Source organism: Grampus griseus, assembly GCF_964374135.1.
Source record: "Grampus griseus genome assembly, chromosome: 16".
NCBI classification, from domain to species: Eukaryota; Metazoa; Chordata; class Mammalia; order Artiodactyla; family Delphinidae; genus Grampus; species Grampus griseus.
In genome coordinates this window covers 20,368,402-20,395,863 of record NC_139010.1, presented here as the reverse complement: position 1 = coordinate 20,395,863, position 27,462 = coordinate 20,368,402, and the positions used below count along the sequence as shown (strand labels likewise).

At 36.9% G+C, this 27,462-nt stretch overlaps 1 pseudogene across 1 annotated transcript in view; it reads right to left on the bottom strand.

The window, feature by feature from the left end:
• Window positions 1–3,927: 3,927 nt before the first annotated feature.
• Window positions 3,928–27,462, bottom strand: part of LOC309834711 (mesoderm-specific transcript homolog protein-like) — an 85,971-nt pseudogene continuing 62,436 nt past the window's right edge. Inside the window, exons 3-4 of the transcript in view lie at window positions 4,409–4,519; window positions 3,928–4,146 (exon numbers count right to left, since the gene is read on the bottom strand). The product of the transcript in view is annotated as a mesoderm-specific transcript homolog protein-like (transcript). The remainder of the gene's footprint in view (window positions 4,147–4,408; window positions 4,520–27,462) is intronic.

Sequence of the window (27,462 nt, the reverse complement as noted above, 5' to 3'; positions counted from 1 at the left end):
TCAGAGTTTTTTTTTTCATTTAGGTTAACCACAAAGTTTAAGTTCACTTTTTAAAAAAATAAGAAACTGACCCAGATAATCTGCATAGTAGAAATGAAATTCTCTGTAAGTAAGTGAATAATCCAGGAGCCACGCTGATGATATCCTCTGATTAGAGAATGCTGAAACAAAGTTATTATTGTGTTTTACAAAGAGACAAATAAAGCTAGTTTCAAGTTTCAAATTGAAACTGGTCCAAATTTAATTTGAGCATCAGAGTAGAGAGGAAGGATTTTTATTGGCCTTGGTTATTTATAGAGTGTGATCATGCTGTATGTACCTTGAGATTTTTGTTTGTTTATTTTAGTAAATACATGGAGATCAGTCTGGGAAGTTTGGTGGCTTCATCCTATTAACTGCTGTTACTAGCTTGAGGAATTAGCCCATATCCACCACCTCAGATGCTTCATGTACTTTGCAGAATGCTTCTAAACATGAAGAAGAGGGTTATTGGTTTTGGCATCCTTGTGAAATACAAAGGCTCTCGGCCAACTGCAGAGAATCTTCCTCCGGAAATTGCATCATGCTCTTTACCATTCCAGCTGTAATGTTGCGGAAATCATATATCCTGTAAACCCCAGTTAGCCACGTGTCCTCCCAACTACTGCTAATAAAGGAATCTTGCCAACATAGTAATGAAATCTCATGGTGCTGCAGCACTGCTTGCCTTTATCCAGCAGCTCCAGGCCTGCAGAGAAATGGGCTTTATCAGGCTTAATTAGGCCAACATTTGGCAAGAAGTTTCTCAATATGTAGAAACCTCTTCTCCAGAAATGGGCAATCGAATTCTTGCTCCTTATACTTTCTGGAACAGTCCATCAGAATAAAGTTCCAGTGAGGCTTCTTATCCTGTAAGCTTCCATTTTTATCCACAGTTTTCAAAAATCACATTGAGAATTTGAAGAGACTAAACAAATTTCTTGTATTTCAGAACGAAAAATGTATTCTTGGGCTTTGGTGAGTGAAGCAGTGATATTGTAAATAGATTCATCATAGAGTTGGCAAGAATTGTAACCCAACATGTCGTTATGGTCCAAGCCTGGCACTTCCTCCAGCATTTCTTCTTTGTCTTATTTGATGAATAAACCAAAAAATAAAAGCATATGCTTTTGTGTTACTCAGGGTTCTCTAGGTAAATAGAACGAATAGGATGTGTATATATAGAAAGATATATACTGTAAGGGATTGGCTCACATAATCATGGAGGCGGACTACTTCAAAATCTGTAGTACACACTGATAAGCTGGAGACCCAGAAGAGCGTGAAGTGTGGCTCCAAGCCAAGGCCCAGAAACCTGAAGACCCAGGTTGCTGACAGTGCAGATGAAGTCTGAAGACGGTCAGCTGGAGAATTCTCTCCTGCTCAGGAAAGCTAGGCTTTTTTTTCTATTCAAATCTTTGACTGATTAGGTGAGCTCACCCACTTATGGAGAATGATACACTTTACCCAAAGTGTATTGACTCAGTACACACTAAGCCAATAAACTCATCAAAAAACACCCTCCAAGTTGGTACATAAAATTAGCTATCGTGAGTCCACTGCTTATAAATGGCACCCACACACATCTCCTTAAATCGTACTTAATTACCAGATGAAGACAATAACAAGGTCATACTTCCCCCAACATAATACAGCTATTATGTGTACAACTGAAAACGCACTAACCCTTTCCCCAGAAAAGAATGCAAAGGCCTGGGTTTTTGTAAATTCTTCCTGATATCCTGTAACTTAAATACTGTGATGTAAAGATAAAATACTGAAATACTGTGTTATAAAGTCAGTACATCTACCGTATATGATAAAGGGGTAAGAGAGGGGAGAAAACAATTGTATATATTCTCCACACACAGCATACTCATAACAAAATAACAAGGAAACATTCATGACAATTACAGTCCTCATTTGTGTAACTAGTCAAATAGTCATAGCTGGTATTCATAACTACTTCCTTCCACTAACCATTCTATATTCCCTTTGCCTTCAGGAACTACCTAAGCTGGTTGTGGTTCTTTACCTGGTGGAGTGACCCAAACCTTTATTCCTGAAGAGTCTGAGTCATAGTAGTCCTGCCTGAATTCAATTGTTATAATTTTCTGTTAACTTTAATCACAGGGCATGGTAACACTAAGACATGACCTAAGAGATCTCCTGTATTCCTATATTTCTTACCTCTAATGTAGAGCACCAGTGCAATTTTCCTTTGGTAGTCAGGATCTGTCACTCCAGCCAGCACAATAACTCCCTTCCTGTATGTTGATTCAGAGGCACGAGGAGTCCAAAGTGACCAGGTGACAGTCTTAACTTCCAGTTCAATAAATTATTAATATGAAGTATTCCTCACTTTGGAACTAAGATCTCTAGGGCAACAGAGCATAGTTCGTGGGAATAGGAAGCAAATTTTTTTCTAGTGGGTCACTAGGGATATTAACGAGTGGTGCTACTCTCATTTCTACCCCTTTATTCCTAGACCCATAAATTCTGGCTATGGGAGAAACAACACCATATATCGGATGCTGATTCAAAGCATACACATCCTTCTGGGAATGTTGCTCCAGGCTTGCAAGATATTGCCACCTCGCTGGCTGAGTCTTCAAAAGGCCATTCTACTCTTCTACCAAGCTAGTTGCTACAGGATGGTGGTGAACATGGTAAGACCAGTGAAACCTATTAGCATAAACCCAATTGCTGCACTTCCTTTGGTGTGAAGAGAGTCCCTTGCTCAGAAGCAATACTGTGTGGAACATCTTGATGGTATTAAAACATTATGTCTGTGGACAGTAGTTTTGTCAGAGGCAATGAACACATGGGAGGCAAATCCTTATCCAGCGTGAATGTTTATTCCAATAAGAACAAACCTCTGCCTCTTCCATGATTAAGGGGTCCAAAGTAACCAAGCTGTCACCAGCTAGCTGGCTGGTCACCCTGGAGAATGGTCTCATATGGGGGACTCGGTGCTGGTCTCTGCTGCAGGCAGATTGGGCATGAGAAGTGGCTGGAGTTGGCATGGAGTTGGACTCCCACGTAGCTGAGCTGAGGCGCAACCTCCATCCCTGCCACCTTAGTCACTGTGTTCATGGAGCCCATTGGGTGATGACAAGGGTGGCTGGGGAAAGAATCTAACTGTTACTGCAGAATGAGCCATCCTATCTCCTTGATTATTAAAATCCTACTCTGCTGAGGTCATCCTTTGGTGAGCATTCACGTGGGAAACAAATATCTTCATGTTTTTTGTCCACTCAAAGAGGTCTACCCACAAACCTCTTCCCCAGATTTCTTTCTCACCAATTTTCCAAGAATGGTCCTTCCAAGTCTCTGACCTTCTAGCCAAACCATTGCAGATAGTCCATGAATCAGTATATAATTACATGCCTGGCCATTTATCCTTTCAGGCAAAATGAATAACCAGGTGCACTGCTTGATATTCTGCCCATTGAGAGAAATTCCCTTCACCACTGTCCTTCAGGGGTATCCCAGAGAGGGGCTGTAGTGCTGTGGCTGTCCACTTTCAGGTGCCTTCATATAATGCAGAGTCATCTGTAAACCAGGCCTGACTTTTCTCTTCCTTTATCAATTAATTCTAGAGAACTCCCCATGAGGCCATAGGTGCAGGCTGGGAAAGACAGATAGTATGGCAGGAGGGAAGATCATGGACATTTGGGCCAAGTCTTCATGTAGCTTACTTGTGCCTTCAGTGCCTATTTGGGACTGATCTTATAATTATTATTTACATTTGATAATGGAATTCTGCTTTGCATGCCCACCTTTATAGCTTGATGAGTCAGAAAACATGAGGGACTGCTCAGGTGACATGATAATTTGGTGGCCCATGGTTAAGCATTCAGTCTCTACTAAGGCCCATTAGCACCCCAAACACTCTTTTTCAGAAGACTAATTATTATCCACGGAGGATGGCAAGGCTTTGGTCCACAGTCCTGAGGGCATACACTGTGATTCATTTATAGGAGCCAACCAAAGACTCCAAACAGTATCCCTGTCTGCCACTGCCACTTCAAACACCATTGGATCTGCTGGGTCATATGACCCAAGTGACAGAGCATCTTGCGTGGCGGTCAGACCTCTTCCAGAGCCTTTTCTTGTTCTGCGCTCCTTTCAAAACGAGCAGCTTTTTAGGTTACTTAGTAACTGGTTAGGAGTAATGAGAATTGTGTTGCCTCCAAAATCCAAAGAATTCCACTAGGTACTACTGTGCCTCTTTTTCTGAAGGGGCCAGATGCAACAACTTATTCTTTGCCTTACAAGGGATATATCAACATGCTCTACACACAGTTGGACCCTTAGAAATTTTACTAAGGTAAAGACTCCTGAATTTGTTGACTTTATTTCTTACCCTCTGACACCTAAATCTTACCAGTAATTCTAGAATATTTGCTACTTCTTCCTCACTGGTTCTAATCAGCATGATGTCATCAATGTAATGGACCAGTGTGATACCTTGTAGCGGGAAAGGTGAATAAGATCCCTGTGAAATAAATTATGACATAGATCTGGAACGTTGATACATCCCTAAGGTAGGGCAATGCAGGTATACTGATAGCCTTGCTATCTGAAAGCAAACTGCTTGTTGTGGTCTTTACTAACAAGTATTAAGAAAAAAACCATTTTTCAAATCAAAAACTGCATGCTAGGTACCAGGAGATGTATTAATTGCTCAAGCAATGAAACCACCTCTGATATAGCTGCTGCATTTGGAGTCGCCTCCTGGTTAAGCTTACTATAATCCATCATCCTTCTCCAAGATTCACCTATCTTCTGCAAAGGCCAAATAGGAGAGTTGAATAGGGATGTGGTGGGAATCACCATCCCTGCATCCTTCAAGTTCTTGATGGGGACACTAATTTCTGCAATGCCTCCAGGAATATGGTATCAATATATTGCAGTTCTAGTAGCTTCCACTTGGCCTTTCTCACCATAATAACCCTCACTCCACAGGTCAGGGAATCAGTGTGAGGATTATGCCAGTTGCTAAGTATATCTAGTCCAATTATGCATTCTGGAACTGGAGAAATAACCATAGGATGGATTCAGGGACCCACTGAGACTGGGACCCACTGGGGCTGGGACCCACTGTCAGATGGACCTGAGCTAAAACTCCATTGTTCACCTGACCTCCATAAGCCTCTATGCTGAGTGGTGGACCATAATGATGCTTTGGGTCTTCTGAAATTAGTGTCAGTACAGAGCCAGTGCCCAGTAGTCCCTGAGAAGTCTGATTATTTCCTCTTCCATCATACACAGTCGCCTGGTGTGATGGTTAATGTTATGGGTCAGTTTGACTGAGCTAAGGGATGCTAACGTAGCTGGTAAAATATTTTTTTCTGACTGTGTTTGTGAGGTTGTTTCTGGAAGAGATTAGCATTTGAATTGTTGAACTGAATAAAGCAAATTGTTCTCCTCAATGTGGGTGGGCATCATCCAATTTGTTGAAAGCCTGAATAGAACAAAAAGGTGGAGAAAGGGCAAATTTGATCTCTCTGAGCTGGGACAGCCATCTACTCCTGCCTTTGGACGTTGGCCCACCTTCATCAGTGTCTTCCCACACATCACCATTCCTTCCCAATGAATGCCCTCACTTATTAGTAGACACGCTGTGAGGCTGGGAATTCAGTTTGCATTGTTAGCTACTAACAGGATGAGATTCTGAGTTCGGTTTTTAGCAATTTCAGCCCTGCGGCTATAGGAGAAAAGGGTCACTTTCAGGGCAGACATAGAAGCTTTTAGATTATTTTTGTGTTATTTGAGCTGAGAATCTCAATCCCTGAGCTCATCTTTTGTTTTTCCCCATTTTGTCCATTAACATTAGGCGTAACCCACCAATCTCATTACACCCATTTGTTTGACAAAAATGTTCTAAAGTATCATAAACACTATCACTCAACCCTTTCTTCTTACAAGTGTTTGATTAGGAGTATCCATTAGTAATATTTTGTGTAACTCTATTGCCAGATCATGCCATGGGCTATCAATGCTTTTTTTTTTTTGCCTTTTTTTTTTTTTGTGGTATGTGGGCCCCTCTCACGGTTGTGACCTCTCCCATTGCGGAGCACACGCTCTGTTCGTGCAGGCTCAGTGGCCATGGCTCACAGGCCCAGCCGCTCCGCAGCATGTGGGATCCTCTCGGACCGGGGCACAAACCCGTATCCCCTGCATCGGCAGGCGGACTCTCAACTACTGCGCCACCAGGGAAGCCCCTATCAATGCTTTTTTAATACTGAAAATAGAGTCATTAGTATCTTTAAATCTAATCAAATTAGAGACAATTGCAGAAACCAATTCAAAAGCAATTCAGAAAATTTATTGAGATTGCATTCTCTAGAACCATTCTTGATACCAACACCTGTATGAGTTTTCCAGAGAAACAGAACAAATACTATATATATATATATATATAAAAGACTTTATATATATATATATATAAATACTAAATATATATATAAATACTATGTATACTATAAAGACTTGGCTCACACCATTATGGAAGCTGGCATTCCAAAATCTACAATGTGGCCCAGCAGGCTGGAGACCCTGCAGAGCCAATCACCCAGCTCTAGTCTGAAGACTGGCAGGCTAAAGACTCAGGAGAGCTGATGTTACAGATGAATTCTGAAGGCAGTATGCTGGACAATGCCTTCTTGCTCTGGGACACCATTCTTTGTGTTCTGTCCAAGTCTTCAACTAACTGTATGAAGCCCACCAGCATTATGGGGGGATGGTCAGCTTTAGTCATTGTTCACCAGCTTAAGTGTTAATCTCATCCCCAAACAATCCCCAACTTGACACATGCAATTATTCATCACAATTTCTGGATTTTGAAACTTATAGAAAGCATCTCATAGCTAAAAATCATGCCAATTTCAATTGGATTTTTAAATCTGGTTCTTTCAACTTCTAACACTTGTCTCTTTGGCTAGTGAAATGGTCTTTTTACACTCTTGAATAAAAAATTTTTCTTAGGAACATATTTAGTAGCAAAAAGTACCTGAGATTACTACTGGTAATGATGTAATAGTTTTGTGAGTGTGTGTGTGTGTGTGTGTGTGTGCATGCCTATGTGCATGATTAAGAGCAATTTAGTAAATGTATGGGCATGCAAATGCAGATACATTAAGCTGACACATTTGTGGAGAAAGGTTTCTAACTATAGGGGACAATATTTTATTTTTCCTCCTTCAAGGGCACCTCCTTCTGAATTCACTACTTGAAAGTTGATATTGCTCAGCATCTTGTTCACACTGTACATGCCCAGAGTGTAATTGACCCTTCATTCATTCAGAAATGTCTAAATATCTACTATATGTTGGGTACTGAGTACAAGCTGGGCATAAAATGCTCCCCCCCAAAATGACTTCATAGACCTTTTGCAATAGAAAATGATACAGGAATAAATCAAATGTTCGTACAAGTAAATTACAGTTGGTTCTATAAAAGAAAGGAAGGGCTTCCCTGGTGGCGCAGTGGTTGAGAGTCCGCCTGCCAATGCAAGGGACACGGGTTCGTGCCCTGGTCCGGGAGGATCCCACATGCCGCGGAGCGGCTAGGCCCGTGAGCCATGGCCGCTGAGCCTGCGCGTTCGGAGCCTGTGCTCCGCAACGGGAGAGGCCACAACAGTGAGAGGCCCGCGTACCGCAAAAAAGAAAAAAGAAAGGAATATGATGCCTTAAGAGAATATAAAAGAATTGTACCTAGGCTGGAGAAATTAGGGATGATATACTGAACAGATATTTTGTATAAGCTAAAATACAAATGTATTCAATAGTATAGAATTAACTTAGATAAAGGTTAGAGGAGTACAGAAGAATATCTCAGCAGTAGAGTAGCATGTGTAATGCCACTGTATCATTCGGGTGCATTATAATTATATTTTTAATTTTACTATTATTATTATATTGCTACTACTGCCCTTTCTACCTCAACTGTTGCTAATACTAGCTAAATGCTTATGATTTCTGATTTTAACTCTAACCCATATCAAAATCTTGAGCTTTTCCAACATCCTATGTAGTAGATACTTCCACCTGGAAGAAATAACCCAGGCAGGGACAGGACTAATTTAGCCTTCCACAGGGAAGTTTTACAGAATTACATGAGAGGTGATCTGAGGAATTCTTGAGATGATGTATAGATGCAGTTGTGACTTTTTATATGATATGTGCCTAGACAGTTTCATGGCATGGGTACTAACATTCTGAGAATGTTTCATATTCAGTGTGCCCCAAGTCACACTTTTATTACTGTAAAGCTATGTGGGGCAATAAGCAGAGAATGGATTTCGGAATCAGAGTTCCTTGATACGTTTAACCTTGGGTGAGTTATTTAACCTCTCTGAGCCTCAGTTTCTTCTTTGTATAAAATGGGCATTGGAATATCTGCTTCAAGGGAATCATTTAAGAAACAAAGTAGGTAATTGACAAACACCACCTAGCATAGCACCTGGCACAAAGTAGGCACATAATAAAAGTTAGTTCCTTTGCGTATCCTTCGATTTGACTGCTGGAATAAATTAACTAATCTTTCAAAGAAGAGTTCATGTCTTTTCTTATCTCTGTGGTCACTTCAAATGTATTCTCTCCAGTACTGTGTAAATCTTTTTTTTAATATCATTTATATTGTGTTATTGGTACCTACTTTCCATCTGCTTCCCAATTATTCAGGAAGTGTCTCAAATGCAGAAATTAATCTTGTTACCTCAGTAACTAGTCCCATATTTGTCACCTAATAAATCCTCATTAATTGTTAAATTGGACTAAACTGCTTTCACTCACATCCTATGTTTGACTAAAATCTAGATGTTAACACAGTGAAGCTCTGATATCCATGTTTTAACTTATCTTTCAATCTTTTAATTAATTTCAATAATTTCTAGGCTCCTTTCTTGCTTTCCAAAACTTCTGTTTAAAATTGTGTCTGTTACTACATTCTCTTTGCCACTTTCCAAGATGGTTTCCAATGATCCTCGCTCCAGGCATTTAAGCCCTTGTGCATTTTCCTGGCACACTGAATCTGGGCTTTCCCTGTGACTCATCTGACACAGAATGATCTGGAAGCAGTGGTGTGTAACTCTGGTGTCTCAGTTTTAAGAGATCTGAGCTTTCACTTTGTCCTGTTGGAACACACTTTCTTGAAACTTGGTCATCATAGTGTGTAGGGAAGCCCGAGTGGTCATGTGGAAAGGCACCCATGAAGGTGAACTGAGCTGCAGCTGACCTCCCAGCTGTTGACCACCACCAACTGGCCGATATGTGTTAACACCAGCCTTCCTAGCAGCAGTCAACTCACAGAATTGTGAGAAGAAATTATCGTAGTAGACCACTAAGTTTGGGGATAGTTTGTTATACAGCAATAAATAATCAAAATACTGAACCATGCAGTGATCATGATAGTCTTTCATAACAGCCTTTCAAAATGAGAATGGCAGGGACCATAGCAGCCATACAATTTCATTACCCATCTGAGATCTTATTTACTATCAGGTGGCAGTTTAGCCTCTACTTAAGCTGCAAATACGTCAATAAACTCACCACTTGTTAAACCAGTTGATTCATCTTTTAGATAATGCTATTTGAGTACACTTAATTTCATTTGTAAAAATCTCTTTCCTGTCCTTACTCATTAGTTCCATCTCTCTCTACAGTCCACTATCATAAACCTTTCTAACACCTGTCACTAAACACATGAAATCTTCATTATCTTGTGGCTTGGTTAGTAGATCCTCTCTACGTCAAGTCTTTAACCTCAGAATATGCTCTAGTCTATGTACCTCTTAAAACAGACAGCAGTTCTCTTGGAGTAGCCTATTGTGTGCTGGATCTCTTACTTAGAGGTATTAAGTGCATTTGTATGGCACTTTCTACTCTTCAAAATGTCCCCACATCATATAAACTCACATGATTCTCATGCCAGTTCCCGGAAGTAGGGTTGAGCACTTCTTCATATCCTTTTAATGAAAGGTAAACTTAGACCGAGAAAAATTAGGAAACACTACCAGACTATTAGAAATTTCTGAGTCCCAGGCTACTGTTTTGTTTTGTTTTGTTTTGTTTTGAGTTGTTTTGACTATTTTTCCATCTCTTTTCCCTCAAGTGTAAAGAGAGGGTGGTGAAGAGATACTCTTCCTCAGTTGTACCCTCAAGCAGAAATGATTATATTTCATATAAGCGACAGGTGAAAGATTAACTAAAGTCATTACACTACAAGATTTGTCCAGCCTTGCTGAAGGTGAGACTAATACTATGTATATCCCAGAACCTTTGGTCATCTGTCTTCTCAGGCAGCAGAGCATCTGCCTAAAAGCATGGACCAACAAATGTTCAAAATAAATTCTTTCTCAGAATGAAAAAAATCACTCTACTTGTCTTCATGGAATTATCCTCTGTGGGTCCCCATTCAATAAACAGAATAAGATGTTCAAGGTATATTTCTTTTCTAGCTTCATTAGATAATTTGCTGTGATAGCATTTTAGGGGAACCAAATTATTGCATATTAATCATGATTTTTGAAGAGGTAAAGAAGTTATCTTCCACTTTCATACCTAAATATTTCCTGGGCATATGTATAAATATTGAAATTATAAAACTTGATAAAGGAAAACCTATCTTATCAGTGTGGATGTAAGTATAAATGCATGTGCAAGTGTGTATATCTGCGTGAGTGGGTGTGTAAGTAGGTTCAATCCAAGATAGTAATGTATATATGATTAAATAAGATATTTGAATGCTTATTTAGGTTTCTAAATTAACCTATATTTTCAAATTTTAGTTCTTCTTAAAGTAATATTTCATAATGGATGTTGATATTTGTAGATGCATATTCTTATCATGTAAGGACTGAAAATAATATTTTAGGAGAATTTTGAGGAGAAAATTGATAGAATCTTACTTATATTTTGGAAAACTTGTCAAGATAAATATGAAAACTAATTTTTTCTTACATAGAGAAATCTGTGTAAAGCTCTCTTGAACCATCACTCTGTATACCTAATTACCTTTCTTTACATTTGGAGACAATTTTATTTTATTGTGATCATCATTTTTCACATCCTTATACAGATTTCTTTGATTTTTCTATCACTTCATATTACTTTGAGATAATCTCTTTCTGGAATTTCATGTATTTTCTTTAATTGGAACATATGGCCAGCTTTACATCTGTCAGTCTTTGATTACGGCTAGGAAATCACTACTTTCAGCATGCCTCATTATCCCAAGCCAGCTCCCAATTGTACTGTCATTAGTTTCAGCTCTCCTCAATCTTTAATCAATTTCCTTTTAAAAAAAAAGACAAGATTTAACACAGTATTCAAATGATAACACAAATGATCTGTGGTAAAGAGTTTTGTGTCCCTGCCAAACTGAATTTATATTATATGGGAAAATGTGTGTTTATTAACTGATATATAATGCCCTCCTTCATTTAAGAAAAATTTAGCGGTGTTAGTGTTCGTATGTGGAATAGAGCTTGTTTAAATTCAGGGGCCTTTTACAGCAATTTTGGGACTCTTTCTACGTTGCTTTCAAACAGTACCGGACATTATTTTTGATTTATCAGATAAGTATACTGATATCTGAGTTGTTAGATATGATGCTTAAGAGCATACAACCAGTAACAAAGTTTAGAGTCATGGCAAAATCTGATGCCAAAAATCCGTTTGTTTTTCTACATCTTCCATTCTATTGATAAATAGATGTCAGGAGTTCTAAGTTCTACCGCCTTTTATTCTGTTAACTAACTGTCAACTCTTAACTGATTACATGATCACAAGTTAAGACACTTAGCTTCAGTTTCCTTATGTGCAAATGCAGTGTTGTAGATGAGAAAATCGGGATTTTACAGAAGTCTCTTGGGTGATACAGCCTTTAGTCATGGTTCTCAACCATCCACTTCTGTTCCAACCACATTTATCAATTCTATTTCTTAGGGTCCAGCGATCTATTATGTTTGAAGAAATAATTCCACTGCCATTAAAAAATCCGTTGGTGACCCATTTTTGCATTCACTAATCATGCCCACTCTCCAAGGCTCAGCTACTTGTTAACTCAGTGAAACTTTTCTGATTGTTCCTCTTAGAGGCAGACACTCCCTGTTCTGAGTTATTACTCTCAAATTGCCATGATCCTGCTAGCAATTTAGAACATTTTGATTAAGATGTAGATACTCTTTAAAGATACATTTTACCTAATTTTTATCAGCCATAGGATTGACAACCCATAAATATTACTTGAATGAACAAATGAGTGAAAAGTCACAAACGTCTGTCACAGCTCTGAAACCTCAAATATATTTGTCTAAAGCTCAAGCTAGCAATTGTTGTTCATCAGAACAAAATACATTAGGCTTGCAAGTAAATGTTTTTTAAAACATGTAATTACATATTTCTTAGTATTCAGATTTAAACTATATGATTCAGAAAATCATAACCTTAGAAAAGTTGAAAAAAATTATGTCAGACTTTAATTTTCATCTTTAACCCATGCTTCTATTGGATGAAAAGTAAAATTAAATAACAGGAAATGAATCAATCTATTTTAATAGTCTCATCATAAACCACATTGAGTTTCATATATGACATGTATCACAAAATTTTCTTCAGATTAATCAAATTTTATCACAGCTCGTTCACTCTGTCTCTCAATGAATATGTATTTGTATTGATTTCTGCATCTCTGTGTAAGTATATATGTGTGTGTGTGTGTGAAAATATATACATGCATGTACATATGTTCATGTGTGTGAACATGTGTGTGAGTGCACAAAATATTTATGTGGCAGGGCCACAGAACTATTTTTTTATAAGGCATGAAAGAAGTCAGGTGGCCAAATTTATCGTTTATTTGAATATATATATATATATATGATATATTCTAGGTTTTTCTATGTGAATAGATATTCCTTTCTGATCCTTCATTCTCAATAACTGTACTACTAATAGCCATCAATGCTGGCTATGGAGAGGTCATTATCTCTTCTATACAGTATTTCACCTGACCAAAAATGTCCCCAATGAAGTTCTCAGAGGTTCTATACAAAAGTGTTAAGGAAGTTGTTTTAACATCTTACAAAGTCCAGCTGTGTGTGGGGAGTGGGAGTGGGCATCAGCTGATGGTGTTTGATTCATGGTTTCAGGGTCACACCCTCATGTCTCATCCTCTTTCCTTTCACCTTCACCTATTGCTTACCATTTCCCTCAACTTCATCCACTATTCTATTTCTTTGTTCTCTCTTTCCTGGGTCCTACCCACTTTCCTTATAAAAGTAATCCATTTATAGATCCTTTTTACAACTCACACATTAGACAAGCATAGACTTCTTATGTGTTACTCTTTTTTCTTTTCTACCAAATTTTATCTGACTTGTTAGAGGGGAGAGTTCTGAGCTGTAGGTGTCTAGAGTATATGAGAGCTGGTCCCATGTTGGTAGGTGCATTGTGAATGGCTTCCACTCTGATCTCAAATAGCATTATTAAGATATCTGAAATTCAGAACACCTCACAACAAGAGCTTTATTTTGTTTCTGGGGACTGTGTCTCTATATAAGAAATCTATATGAATTCAACTAATTCTTATTGAACTCTTACTATGTACCAGATACTGTGTTAAGTCCTGAAGACAGTATTGTGAACAAAAATGCATTTGGATGCCCTTAGGAGGTTATAAATGAGAAATCCATAGATTAATAAAATAATCTCAAAATGTTTGTTAAATTGCTACTAGTATAATTATTATGAAGAGAAATATATAGTAAGAGAGCAGATAAGGTGGAGTTTAATTGCATGAAAGATGGCAGAGAAAGTTTCTCTAAGGAAGAACAGAGTAAGCTGGAGCCTATTCATGCAATAGATTTTATTCCTCTTGGTATACAGTGTCTAAGCATTGTCTAGGCTAGGGGGAAGAAATAAATTTCCAGACAGATAAAACACTGCTTTGGCAAGAATGAGCATGAACATAGTACAGGGTCGCTAGAAAGCCAATGCAGTTAGAGAAGAAGGCAAAGTGCATGGTACGACGTAATGATGCAGAGGAAATGGGGTGCCAGCCATGAGGAGGCTGTAGATTATATCAAGGACTTTTGTCTGGTGATAGAGCAGCCTTCAAACATTTAAACTAGAGTGGGCCTGGAGGAGATTTGGATTTCACAAGATAACTCCAGTTCCATGCGGAAATTAGAAAAGTGCAAGGTTATTGGGAAGAAGAAATTGGAAGTCAAGGAGACTAACTGAAGATGTTTAAATGGGAAAATGACATGTTTAAAGGTCTTGTTCAAGTTTATATCAGTGTGGAATTTTCTCCCTTTTATTTATGATTTCTAAAAATCAAATCTGATGGGAACTTTGGCTAATTAAAATTCTGGGCAAGTCAGGTATCAGTTAATTGAGTTTTTACTGTACTTGCACCATCAATTTTCAATGCTTTTAATGAAATAGAATGTGTTCTCTTTGGAATTTAAATGTGTCTATTGTATTTCAGACTGTAATCATCTTCAATTTCTCCTACAGATTGCCATCTGTAAAACTTCTGTAAATGTTATTCTAAAAATAACCAATAATCTGTGATCATTTGTTGTTTTTTCCCAGTGGAGGCCTTGGCCCATTTTTCTTTTTATAAATAAGGAAATGGAACCAAGGGGGAAAAAAACAAACAAACAGAGAACCAAATCCCTCCTCTCAGCGAATGATAGGGCACTATGAGCAATAGTATATTCTGTGATTCTCTACAAGGCAATAGTTAGCTGTGGAATTCAAATTAAAAATGAGATGATGAAATAGATATTTATAGTTTTTTTTATTTAGCTGCACAATTTAAAATTTCTGACTCTCTGTCTCTCTGTCCCTCCCTCTCCACACACACACAGAGAGAGAGAGAGAGAGAGAGAGAGAGAAACACACAGAAACACATATCTTGTCGGTTTCTGTTGGTTCTGGGTTTTTTTGGTAAACCTCAACTAACACAAAGACCATAAAAGGTCAACTAACACAAAGACCATGAAAGTTCTTAGTTGACACACTTCTTATTCCAGTGTTTTGTCTGATTAGCTTCTTCTTTTGCTTTGAAATATATTTTAGTTTAGTTGATAAATTATGTGAAGAAGCATGGCATATAAGAAATGTATCAATGAGGTGGAATATTTCAGACTGGACACTGGATTGGGAGAATGGGGATGGTAGCTGTAAGGGAGATAAATGGATTTTGCTTAAGCCTTTGAGTGTATGCTTGTGTTTCCCACCAAAATGAGAAATAGAATAGCAGGAGAAAGATTAGAATTAATCTGAGGAATTTTAATATGAGTGTGCATCTTCTAGTGTAGGTGTCTAACAGGTAATAGGTAAATGGGAGAAATCACATGTGAAACAGATTTGGCTATCATTAGGATATAATTGATAATTAAATCCAAATGGAATTCAGTGAATCCATCCATGGAGAACATATGGAATGAGAATAAGGGGTAAAGGACAAGACTTATGGGAAATGCCAACATTTAAATATACATGGAGTCAGAGAAATCTTAAAGTGCTTGTCAAGTTTCCAGAAAGACAGGAGAAAACCAGAAGTGAATTTTGTCTTATAAACCTGGAAAGACGAGCACTTCATTAAATGGGAAGACTTTCAAACTTTCAATAGTTTCAGTCAAGCAGTAGAAATGTAAGCCATATTTAACTGTGTTGTCCCATAAAGAAAGAATTATGTTTACAGAAGGGATGTAGGGTGACATTACTTGAAAATCTAGGATGCTTAACTGTAAGGTTTGCCTGTGACTGAGGGATTTCTCAGGGTGCAGGACTTCCAGTGTTAAAATCAGAACAGTTCCAGGCAGACAGTGATGGTTCATCACCCTACAATGGAATTGTCTTTGCATGAATGTGAAAGGGACTACTTTTGAGGCAGTAGGAATAATCAGAAAAAAGCTGAAATTTCCATTCTCCTTCCCTTCCCCCGTCATCTCTGATCTTTCTGTATATACTTAATGAATGAATGAATCTTCTTTACTCACTCCAAAGGTTTGTAAGGACCCTGGTACACTTAGAGGAGAGAAAGATTTTATTTAAGGCAAGGGGTAGAGAACATTCAGTGAATATGCTGATGTCATGTAATTGTGTGTTGTTTTGCTTTGTTTTCAACAGTGCACTGGTGTTCCAGATGGCATAGTGTAATGGGTTGGCAAGGAAGCCTAGAGTGAGAAATTAAATCAGAAGGGAAGAAATACATAGCAGCAAAGGGGTGAGAGAGGAGTAGAGACAGATGACAGGAGTGACTTGCATTTAGGGGACAATATAGGATGACAGATCTGAGGGATATTATACTATTTGCTTTGGTTAAACTATGTATCTGAATTGTCATGTAATGGTAATTACGTCAACCAAGGAAGAGAAACGAGTGGTACTAATGAAAAATGAATTATATTTTCTCTTTCAAATATTGTGGCTTTGCTTAGAGTTTCAAATAGAGCATTTGTTAAAAGATAGCAAAACAAATATTACTCTCCAACAAACGAGCAGTGAGAGCAAACAACAAAAAGAGGCAACTCTATTTCCTCTCTGAGCAAAGCTCAATTTTGGCCTGGGATTTGACCTCAGTACAATTCATCATCCAGAAAAATGTTAGACCCAGACCAGAATATAAGGATTCGTGCTTGTACACCTCATCACTTAGAATTTTTCAGGCTGTAGAAACATAATCAACCTAATATAATTAGGGAGACATGATAAGGATGCATGAGGAAATAAAGAAAACAGGAAACTCTATCAATGACTGTGCAGTCATGTCACATAGAAATTGAAATGGCATTCTGTGATAAAATCTAAATCTAATGAATCACCATTATGGTGACTTGGTCACTTTCTGTTCCACTTACGGCTCTTTTCTATACCATTGTAACCATTATAACACTTCTATTTAATATGGGTTCTGCTTGCTACCATCTCATTTTATGTCATTATTCTATATCATTCCACTGTCTACTGAGTTTCTCTGTATTTCTCAAACGCTCACCAAAAAGGCTGATATGTAACCAGTGTAAGGAGTTCCTTTATGGCAGAGGTTTTTAATCACACTGCTTCATAACTACAGAAAAATCTAGATGCCTACCTCAGGTCCAAGGAGGTATATCGAGCGAGGCAGAATGTGGCAGGGTGATAAGGTTCAAACTGTGAAGAACTGTAGTTTAAAAAAGAGTTCAAAACTATAGTTCAAAAAAAAAGTCTATCGTAAGAGTGCTTTAGGTCTGACTCTTCCCTCAGGAGACGGCATCTGTAGTACATGTTTCCCTTAGATACACGCACTTTAGTGAAGAGCCTGATGTGAGAGGAAAGGATGGAATTCATCTGAGATTTAAGCCTCAGACAAGTTTAGTCCAAATTCAGTAGGTCTACGTTAACAAGTTATCAAGTTGCTATGGTGTTTTCATCATCTTGGGTGATTCAGCCTTTATCTTTAGCGTGTTGTATATTTCAATTGTGTTAACCATTTAGGTTCATATTTAATCTGTTTGGGACATAGATTATACATTTCACTTGTCCCTTAGGCATCTACCTTTCATAGATAAGTTACTATATCTCCTCCCTAGTTTCCCTTATTTTTTTATTCACATTTCACAGCTTTTTCTTGTATTTAGCCAAGAGAATCCAAGTAAGAATTCTTCATTTTTCACCTCAATGAGGTCAGTGCTACAAATTCATTATAATTTCTTCTTCCTTAGTTTGGGTCTAATTTCTCACTCCTGTTAATCCATAATCGTACTCTCTTGGTAATAAAGATAGCAGAGTTGCATACAAGATACGTAATTATTATAGTAGAGGTATCACATAGAAACTTCTCTTAGAAACGCCAAGTTTTTATAATCTGCACAAGTAAGGTAATTCCAACAGTGTTTTTTTAACCTATGTTAATGTGATTAACTTGAAAGGCTAATTAATTCAGAGATGGAGATGTGGAAGAAATTTAAAAAACATATACAGTAGGCCATTTTCTATTAACATATATGTATTATTTGAATTGATCTAGAGATTGATGGCAAAATTATTTCCTTCATTTGCAAGACATTTCTCTTTACTAACTCACACATGAAGATGAATTTATGAGACGCAGTACCAAGGGAAACATATCAGAAGAGTTAAAATAATTATTCTCATTCAATTTTTAGAAAACCTGATTCAAAACAAAAATTTGCTAAAATTGGCCATTAATGCATAGGGGATGAAGGCAGATGGCAGATCAAAACTAAAATTCATTTTTAGAGTAGCTTCTTTTTCTCAATTTCCAGATAGTTTCCATAACTTGATCAGGGCAAACATGACAGAGAATAAGAATGAAGATGTTTGGGACTACAACTCGTATATATGTTCTATTATCTGATCCTTAGATCCTTACTGTATTAGTTAGCGTTCTCCAGAGAAAGATATATATATATATATATATATATATATATATATACATCTTTTTTTTTTTTTTGCGGTACGTGCGCCTCTCACTGCTGTGGCCTCTCCCGTTGTGGAGCACAGGCTCCGAACGCGCAGGCTCAGCGGCCATGGCTCACGGGCCCAGCCGTTCCGCGGCATGTGGGATCCTCCCGGACCGGGGCACGAACCCACGTCCCCTGCATCGGCAGGCGGACTCCCAACCACTGCACCACCAGGGAAGCCCTATATATATACATCTTATTGTATTGGTTCTCTCTCTCTTGCTCTCTCTCTCCATATATATATACATATATGTGTGTGTGTGTGTGTGTGTGTGTGTGTGTGTGTGTGTGTGTATATGGAAGAGAGTAAGTAATGAGGAATGGCTCACGCAGTTATGGAGGCTGAGAAGCCTCACGACCTGCTATCTGCAAATTGGAGATCCAGGAAAGCCAGTGGTATATAATTCCAACCTAGTCCAAAAGACTGAGAACCAGGGGAGCTGATGGTGTAAATCCTTGTTCAAGGGCATGAGAAGACTGATGATTTAGCTTAGTCAGGGAGGCAAGAAGAAAAAGGGGTGAATTTCTTCTTCCTCTGCCTTTTGTTCTAATCAGTTCCCTAATAGGTTGGATGATGCCACCTACACTGGGGACGATAGTCTACTGAGTTCACTGATGAAAATGTTAATCTCATCCGGAAGCACACTCACAGATACACCCCAGAAATAATGTTTCATGGGCTATCTGGGAAATCCTTAGCTCATTCAAGTTAATGTATAAAGTTAACCATTACATTTACTTTTATCTGTGAGAAAATTCAAGGCCAGAAAGGAAAAATGATATTGCAAAATATATCAAATAGGCATGTTTTTAGCTGCTGGTAACAGAACATCATTTACAACACAAGCTTAAGCAATAGATTATTTTTGTTCACATAACAAGAAGTATAGATCAAGTCAGCTGTTGGATTGGTTCAAGGGCTCTGAGTTGTCAGAACTGATGACTTATTGCTTCTGTCAATACAACAGTCTCCGGCAGGAAGCAGGAACGTGAAGGTAGAATAGCACCTATGTCAAGAAAGCAAAGGTTTTCTAGGAACCCAGAAACAGATTTCTACTTCGTTTGGCCAATAGTATGCACAAGTAGCCAAAATGTAGCTAGGAGAAACAAATTTAGGAACAGATATTGGAGCAGCTAAGCAGTACTGTCTGTTATAAACTCAAGCATGTGGCTTTTTTTTTCTGGAAGAATAAAAAAGCTCAATTGTTTCTATCCAGTGATTAAGTGATCATGATAAAAAGGATAGCAGGCTTTCTGAGGGCTGCCAACAGGCACCATAAATGAGCTAAGAAGCAAATCCTCCCTGTCAAGCCTTAAGATGACTCCAGCTCAACCAACAGCTTGAATGCAACCACATCAGAGACTCAGATGCTGACACACAGAAACTGTGATATAACAGATATTTGTTGCTTTAAAAAATTTTAAATGGGATAAACTTAAAATGACATGAGATAATAGAAAATAAAAAAGGATAGTACCACTAGGTCAATGTTTTTCTTTAAAAATCAATGCTAAAAAAATTAATGTGGGCAAACATAGCATCAGCAGGTTGGGACAAAACATAAGGGATGAAGAAGAAAAATTCACATGCTAGATTTTCTTAAGGAAGCTCAGTAAAAATATGCATTAAATTATCTCTTCCTTTAAGGAAATAAGACAACTTACTATGTACTGTTTTGAGCAGAATTAAAACAACATAAATTGCTTGCATAGAAACTCCAGTACATGGATATATGTAACATTTCCTTTACTTTATGTTAAAGATCAACTTGTATAAAATTACAAAGATTTTCCTGAGGAGTACTACCATCCTTAAGTTTATGGTATCATAATCACTAGTCCTGTTATCTGACAGAAAAAGGGCAGCTACAGCTTCAATTTATTGATCATCTCCTCTACTGTAGGAATACTTGTCATCTTCATTAATAATAATATGTTGACATTAAAATTAATATTTAAAAATTGGAAGAATAAAATCCAAAGAGTCTAATTAACCCCATTAGATTAGTGAAGCAAGAATACTTATAGTAGTATAACCCAAGTAGATCTGGTTCTAAAGGCTATGGTGTTTTTTCACTCTACCTTCACTTAGAGAAAAGGAGATATGGTACCAGTAAGTGTGCTTCAGAAACTTTAATGTATTTTATTACAACTTTATAACAAATCACACATATGCTTTTGTTATTTAACACATTTGTAACATTTGGAATGTAGAGGTAAAAAAGTCTAGAAATACTGAATTAACACTATTAATAATTTCCAAATAAAGAATACTGTAAAGTATCACGATGGTAAATAAAAGAATCAGTACTAAAAGGCAGACCAAAATATTGAACTCTGTAATCAGAAACTCACAACCCTCAAAATTTACCTTTCAAATGGTCTCTATCCATTACCATGAGTTCTTTGCAATCCATCTCCTGTTGCACCATTTGTCATCTACCAAACTACTTATTTTATAGAGCAAAATATGTCCATCCTTATCTCTTAGCACACATTAAATATTGGTTTTCACATTCTTCAAATTGTCTTTGTAGCTCATTTCTTCCTGCATAGTCACTGGTCACTGATTTTGCTCTATCTTACACTCGTTTCCCACCTACCAGAACTTTCATTTGCTTGACCAATACTTAGTATAGGTTCTCAGATTTTTAGGTCTTTGGAAACTTCCTTCAGTTTTAAGGAGTGCAAAGTGCTATGAATGTCTACTCCTCTACAATAAATAATATCACTTAAAAAAATAAATGGCAGTCATTGTTTGAAAGAAAGCCTTTAAGTTGTCATTTCACATCTCTTAGCTGACATATTGTACAATTAGGAGTTCCTAAGTGCAAAGTACTTTCTTTTCTTCAAAGAAAAGCTGGAAACAGAGTTCATATATTTGTCAGTGAGTAATACATAGTATATCCAACTCTCCTGTGGTTAAAAATTAGTCTGTTCTTCCCCTGAAAAGTGCAATAGGCACTAGATGACAAGTCATTTGTTGAAACAAATATGATCTCTACATGATTCATCCCTTCAAGGAGGCTTGGCCTGTCTGCTGTGGGATATTTAAAAAAGACTGTTTTACCAAGGAGTAATACTTGATGTTATCCATGTTGTTACCTGAATTCTCTAATGGAATTGAGTGAAAAACAAAACAAACAAACACAGAAAATTCAAGCAGTTTTTCAGTCAGATGAGAAAATGGTGATCATGAAACCTAAGCCACATATATTACTTTCCAAAAGACTCAGCTATTTAATTATGATCCACAATTAAGACTCAATCTCGAGGAAGAAATTTAATGAGCATTTTTTCTTGTAAGTAATTTCTCTTCCAATTCAACCTTGGGTAGATAGTTTCTCTTCCAATATCTCAGATGCGTACTCTTAGACATTGTTAGCTGTCACCATCTCCATACATTCGTGGGATATGAGAGGTATTATAAATGAGTAAATAAATAATAAAATAATTCAAAGCAGCTTTGGGCTCACCCACATGATGTTATGCCAGAGTACCCCTAAAATAACAGCTCTAAGGAGCCTAGATGAACCCTATACATAAATGTCAGAACCCACCCACCCAATCAAAGCAAAACCAAAGCCACTTGCTTCAAGACTTCACTCCTTCAAGACTTCTTTGCAAAATAAATGCTCCTATCTGCCATCTACTCCTTTTATTTTGTTTTATTTGGTTTTTTCTTCCTAATCCTCTCAAAATTTCTCCTTGTTCTTTAGAAAGAACTCTTTAAAAGCTCAAAGGTATACGTTATTCATTTGCATCATAACTTCAACAACAGAGACCATATAATAGGATTAATGTGCAAATATATATATATATATACACATACATATGTATACATAAACACATATATCCTTATTGTGCTGATGTTGTTAAAAATAGTCAATATGCTTGAATAGTTATATTATTGCTCTATGAAGTAAGAGAGAAAAAACTTGGGAAATTTAAAAGAAAAATTATTCTTATTCATGTATATAATATACAGTATACATGATAGACTATATAAATAACAATATATGTTTATATTATATACTTTCTAATATAAATAACAACTACATGTGTATATACATATATAGCATAGCATTATTTACTTAGAGAAATTGTAGTAATACACATAGTTAAGAATGTTTTAAGTTTGGAATCATACTACATATCATCACTTTTGTCAAAACTGAAACACATATAATTTTTTATTAATTGGGTTTTATCTTTCTATGGGAAATTGGAATTTAACATGCATTGTACTTTTTTCCACTTTGGAATTACGAAAGAAAACTCTACCGTGCAAGTTAAACAGACAAGGAAGAATTTATTCAAAACTCTTGTAATAGGGATTAAGAAAATTGCAAAAAGGCCAAGAGCTTAAACTCAATCCCACAGAAATAAAAGACAGGAAAGTTTTTAAATGCTGGGATTAGTTAGCAGAAAACTACTAGAGGACAATAATGGGGAGGTTAGTCAATATGATTAGACTAACTGTGTTTGCTAATTAGAACTTTTGGAAGTTAGGCCACTACCCTCCCACAGAGATTGGGAGATGTGGACCCCGTCTTTCTTGATGATTGTATCTCAGAAGGATGGCTCCTAGGTCACTGAGAAAGATGTTTCTGGGCTGTAAAACTGGCAAGAGGCTGCGAGAAGATTTGCATCTCAAAGAAGCAGAGAAAGAATTTACAGTTGTAAGTTTTCGAAAGTAAATCCTCTAAGAGAAGGGAGATTAGGGGCCAATAGTCAGGAAGAAATCTATCTAAAATTAGTAAAGCCGAGAGGAAAGTTAAGGCCAGCTATCACAGTCAGAGTATATAAGTGTGGAAGGGAATAGTATATTTTATAAATTTATTCTTTTCTAAAATTAACCTGGACTTAAATTCATTTGTGGCATTACCAAAATATAGACCAGAATGAGAGTCAAAGAGCAGCTGAAGTCAGGTTAGACTCCTCTTTTATACAGTTGATATTCAGTAACCACTGTTTTTCTTTTGCCCGTATCCTGTCCCTCTGCATTAGATAGTATATGTATTCAGAGCAGTCTGTAGCTCATTTTGGCTCCAAAATACCACCTTAGAACCTACACAAATTTTAGAGAAGTGAAGGAAAAACATGACCTGACTTTACGTATAAAATGCCTTCTATTAGAATAATGTCATTACCAAAGAAGTTAATATCCTTGAAATGGTTTTACTATTGTCATGTGTAATAAGACTTTGGGGAATTTAGAGGGAAATGATCCTAATTTGATCCTAATTATCTCTGTTTTAATTAGAGCTTCCAATGTTCACTTAGTGAAATTTACTGAGGTATCACAAGAGAAGCACTGAATCTCTCAATTTTATAACTGGAAAAGATCTTAGACAATATCAGGTACAACCAAATCATTTTAAAGAAGTAACTAAGATAAAACAGCTTGTCCATATCTCTTACACCTCCCACACACATATGCACACACACATAATAGTAATCAAAGTGATAGAATATTTTCTTTCTAAATTTCTGTATTCCTAAATTTCATTATAATGTTATATCCCATCAAGGTGATTTTACATGACATTACAATTTTTATGATTTATGATTACACAGTACTAAAAACTAACATACTGTATTTTGCATGGGACAGAAATTAGGATAGATACTTGAAAATGTTCTTTACATTCTTTTCATTAAAGGTTAATTAAAAGTTTTAAATTATTCCTCAGTTACCATAACTTACTTTATATGTAAAGAATAGACTCCCTAGTTGATTTCATTCTCATTCAGGTAAAATGAGCTTTGAGACCTGGCCAATGAGAAAACAGAACTCTCAAACTGCTCATTATCAAATAGTCTTATAATGAATCCACCTGTTTTTGTACTAATGCTTTTTAAAATCAGCCCTGATTTAAAATTTTAGGAAACAAGGAAACCTTTATATGTAAATTTTAAGAGAGAATCCATCTTTTTAAGAACTATTAGATATTTGCTAAGTCTTTTAGGTTTTGTATATTCAACCGAGCCATATTTTCATGATTAGAGCAAGTGTTATGCCTAAATGTTTGTGCACCCTCAAAATTTGAATGTTGAAATCATAACCACCACCACCCCTGCAATGTGATGGTATTAAGAGGTAAGGCCTTTGGGAGGTAATTCAGTCATGCAGATGCAGCCCTCATGAAAGCAATTATAAGAAAAGACAGATTCTTGTCTAGATGTTCTACCCATTATTGAAAGTGGGGTATTGGAGTCTCCTACTCTGTCTACTTGTTGATTTCTCCCTTCAGTTCTGTCAATATTTGCTTTATATATTGAGACCAAATGAACCTAACAGATATATACAGAACTTTCTACCCAAGAGGAGAGTACACATCCTTCTCAAGTACAAATGGAACATTCTCTAAGATAGATCACATATTAGGTCACAAAACAAGTCTTAACCAGTTTAAGAAGATCAGAATAATTCCAAGTATCTTTTCTGACCACAGTAGAATGGAACTAGAAGTCATGTGATTATAATTAACAGTACTGTACCATGTACTTGAAATTTGCTGAGTGTAGACCTTGTGCTCTCACAACAAAAGAAAAAGGAAAGAAAATGAAAACTATGTGAAGTGATGAATATGATAATTAGCTTGATTATAGTAATTATTGATATTTCACAATGTGTATATATATATATATGCTATACCTTCAATATACCTTAAATGTATACAATTTATATTTGTCAATTAGACCTCAATAAAGCCATAATAATAATTGAAATCATTGCCATTCTTTAAAAAATAAGACAGAAGGACTGAAGAGCTTGCTTAGTCATTCTGATATCTGCATGGGAGAAGATGGTCCTTTGCAAACCAGGAAGTGGGTTTTCACCAGATCCTGGATTTCAAACCACCTTGATCATGGACTTCCCAGCCTCCAGAACTATCAGAAATAAATGTTTGTTGTTTAAGCTATCCAGTCTATGGTAATTTGTTATAGCAGCCCAAACTAATTAAGAATACAGGTAAAACTCAGTTATGAAGTATCTATATAATAACCCATTTAAAAATTATCAGATAACTTACATGAAAGTAAAATGATGATTACCTTACATATTAGGTTGCTTTCTTCCACAATTGAATATCTGTTCAAACAAATAACATATGATATTATATATTTAAACAGTTTAATTTTTTTTTTTTCATTTTTTTTTAACATCTTTATTGGGGTATAATTGCTTTACAATGGTGTGTTAGTTTCTGTTTTATAACAAAGTGAATCAGTTATACATATACATATGTTCCCTTATCTCTTCCCTCTTGCGTCTCCCTCCCTCCCACCCTCCCTATCCCACCCCTCCAGGCTGTCACAAAGCACCAAGCCAATATCCCTGTGCCATGCGGCTGCTTCCAACTAGCTATCTACCTTACTACGTTTGTTAGTGTGTATATGTCCATGACTCTCTCTCGCCCTGTCACAGCTCACCCTTCCCCCTCCCCATAACCTCAAGTCCGTTCTCTAGGAGGTCTGCGTCTTTATTCCTGCCTTACCCCTAGGTTCTTCATGACATTTTTTTTTTCTTAAATTCCATATATATGTGTTAGCATATGGTATTTGTCTTTTTCTTTCTGACTTACTTCACTCTGTATGACAGACTCTAGGTCTATCCACCTCATTACAAATAGCTCAATTTCGTTTCTTTTTATGGCTGAGTAATATTCCATTGTATATATGTGCCACATCTTCTTTATCCATTCATCCGATGATGAGCACTTAGGTTGTTTCCATCTCCGGGCTATTGTAAATAGAGCTGCAATGAACATTTTGGTACATGACTCTTTTTGAATTTCGGTTTTCTCAGGGTATATGCCCAGTAGTGGGATTGCTGGGTCATATGGTAATTCTATTTGTAGCTTTTTAAGGAACCTCCATACTGTTCTCCATAGTGGCTGAACCAATTCACATTCCCACCAGTAGTGCAAGATAAACAGTTTAATTTTTTTAAAAAAATTATTTTGTTTATTTATTTTTTTGGCTGTGTTGGGTCTTCATTGCTGTATGCTGGCTTTCTCTAGTTGCGGTGAGCGGGGGCTACTCTTTGTTGCAGTGCGCAGGCTTCTCACTGCAGTGGCTTCTCTTGTTGCAGAGCACAGGCTCTAGGTGCACGGGCTTCAGTAGTTGTGGCACGCAGGCTCAGCAGTTGTGGCACACAGGTTTAGTTGCTCATGGCATGTGGCATCTTCCTGGACCAGGGCTCAAACCCGTGTCCCCTGCCTTGGCAGGTGGATTCTTAACCACTGTGCCACCAGAGAAGCCCTAAACTGTTTAATATTTAAGAGGCATGGATAACAATCAGTTTCCTTCTACACTATACCAAAATACGCTTAGCATAAGTCCTCTCATTAATATTCATTTTCAAACAATTGAATCATTCTGTACATTTCCTTTTTTTTTTAAGACTTAGGTAGGTTAGTTTTTAAAAAAATACCTCTTTCTGAGCATAATACAAATGTAAACATTATCCTGAAATATAGCAAAATAAAGTATTGTTTTCCAAAGTTACTTAGCTAAGCTACTTTGGCATCTCTGTTAGAAAGGGTGTGCCATGCATTTATAATAGATTCATTCGTTACAGTCTGCCATCCGTCATGTGATCACCTGGCATTTTGGTTGTTTTTTTCTTTTAATTTGCACACTGTACACAGTAAAATTCACTCTTCGTGTTGCTCAGTTTTATGGATTTTTGACAAATGCATAAAACGTCCACCAACACAATACCATACAGACGAGTTTGGTAACTTGTGACTCCTTTATACACGCATTTCCTGTCTTTCCAAGTCCTTGGCAACTACTGATCTGTTTTCTGTTCCTATTATTTTGCCTTTTCCAAAATGGAAAATTAATGACCAGTAGTCTTTGAGTGTGACTTCTTTCACTAAGCAAAGTGCAGTTGAGTAAATTAATATTTCAAGTTTTTTTGTTGCTGCTGTTGTTGTTGTCAT